Raw genomic sequence first — 2,500 nt, 5'->3', positions numbered from 1 at the left:
GTGTGTGTTTTGTGTGTGTGTGTGTGTGTGTGTGTGTGTGTGTGTGTGTGTGTGTGTGTGTGTGTGTGTGTGTGTGTGTGTGTGTGTGTGTGTGTGTGTGTGTGTGTGTGTGTGTGTGTGTGTGTGTGTCTGTGTGTGTGTGTGTTTGTGTCTGTATGTATGCGCATACATGTTTGCATACATGAATATGTATGTATGCATTTCCTGTGCACGTGAAAAGATGGTCACATTCATAGAACATGTGTATCTACAAACTTTCAAACAAGTTTCTACCAATATAATGAAACTTGTCTTTCCAAAACCTAAAACAGGATGAACACAAGCAGTAAGAATAAAAAGACTTCATTCATTCATTCATTCCTTGTGTTGCTTTTTTTGGGTGATTTAACGCCATTTCTTGTTAAGTGTTCCATCATTAGTGTGATATGAAGGAAAACAATGTCTATCTATATACTTCGAATAAATAGCCTATTGTCCAAAGACTCTTTAATGGAACGAACTTAATGTCTAGATTAAATCAAATCACCACACTTAGATTCAGACGCTAGATTTAAACGCGAGCTGATGAGTCGCTGGTGTAACCTAGAAGGTTTAGCTAACTAGGTTTAGAGAGAGAAGTAACGGGGTTTTAAGTTACAAAAAACCAAGGCGCTGTTTATATTGTGTTCAGCAGTCAAATTAGGATGAGGAAATACTGAATCTAGGTAATTCTCTTAGAGGAATGTCCAATGATTTTTTGCCTTGCTCCTTGCCTAACCATAGAGGAAGAATTACGCTAACAAAAGATTTGGTCGGGTTTAATCTCTTTTAGCTATTAGTTGCTCTCTTTTTCGTGTCGTTGTGTTTTTGAGAGAGAACCTGCTGGAAAGAGAGTGACATAACAGATGATGGAGTTGCTACGACGCTGAATTTGCCATATCCATTTACGTATTTCAGAGGCAATTTTAGAACAGAGCAGAAAAAGAACAAGAACTGAACAGAGAACAAAGAGGTCCCCCTTCAGGCGACAGTTTAGATATTCTTTTTTATCTTCTTCCTCATTGACTACTTTTGGAAGGAAACCAAAAATATGACAAGCTCCAAGAAGGTAATAAAAAAAAATAAGAGATTATATCCGTAAAAACCATCCTTACCCAGACAACAAGTAATCCCATATATGAATACCAATAGCCCCTTTCTATTGTCAACCAAATTCTAGAATCAATTAATATATTAGGAAAAAAATTGCAACGATTATGTAAGATTCCCATTACTACGATGAACTCAACGATCTCCACTTGATCCTGTGGAGTATGAACTAGTTTGCAGCGATTATGTAAGATTCCTACAACTACGATGAATTCAGAGGGATCCACTTGTTCATGAAGAACTCCTGAACAAGTACCAGTTCATTCCTCTCCGATTCAATTGAACAGTCAAAGCACATCGTCGCTTTTTTTTTTTTTTTTTTTTTTTTTTTTTTTGTCAACTGAAGGTCTCCTACTTCTGTATATGTCGAAGACTTTTTCTGTATTTGTTTGAATAAATAGATATTGAAATATAGAATGAACTAGACCTAAGTTCTGTGATTCCCCTTCATTAAACAACGTCCTCACTAAGTACATCTAGACCCTAGATCAGGGGTGAGTAAATCTTGGCACGCAAAACCCAGAGCTCACCTTAAAAAAGATATTTATTAAATATCCAACTTCTTTTGTATGACCGTTGGTAACCGCATGCTACGCTGAGTGGTGGTGAATCCATACTCGTATTAGACATATAATTTTCCTCCGTTGGCACGCGAGAAATTTGTGCATCAGAGATTCGGCACTCACACTTAAAAAGGTTCCCCACCCATGATCCTTTATAATTTTCCTCCGTTGGCACGCGGGGAATTTGTGCATCACAGATTCGGCACTTACACTTAAAAAGGTTCCCCACCCATGATCCTTTATAATTTTCCTCCGTTGGCACGCGGGAAATTTGTGCATCACAGATTCGGCACTCACACTTAAAAAGGTTCCCCACCCATGATCCTTTTTAATTTTCCTCCGTTGGCACGCGGGGAATTTGTGCATCAGAGATTCGGCACTTACACTTAAAAAGGTTCCCCACCCATGATCCTTTATAATTTTCCTCCTTTGGCACGCGAGAAATTTGTGCATCACAGATTCGGCACTCACACTTAAAAAGGTTCCCCACCCATGATCCTTTATAATTTTCCTCCGTTGGCACGCGGGAAATTTGTGCATCACAGATTCGGCACTCACACTTAAAAAGGTTCCCCACCCATGATCCTTTATAATTTTCCTCCGTTGGCACGCGGGAAATTTGTGCGTCACAGATTCGGCACTCACACTTAAAAAGATTCCCCACCCATGATCCTTTATAATTTTCCTCCGTTGGCACGCAGGAAATTTGTGCATCAGAGATTCGGCACTCACACTTAAAAAGGTTCCCCACCCATGATCCTTTATAATTTTCCTCCGTTGGCACGCGGGGAATTTGTGCATCAGAGATT

This window comes from Oratosquilla oratoria, chromosome 14, assembly GCF_046742065.1.
Source record: "Oratosquilla oratoria isolate Oo_2021 chromosome 14, ASM4674206v1, whole genome shotgun sequence".
NCBI lineage: Eukaryota > Metazoa > Arthropoda > Malacostraca > Stomatopoda > Squillidae > Oratosquilla > Oratosquilla oratoria.
Note: the sequence above shows the minus strand (reverse complement) of the source record.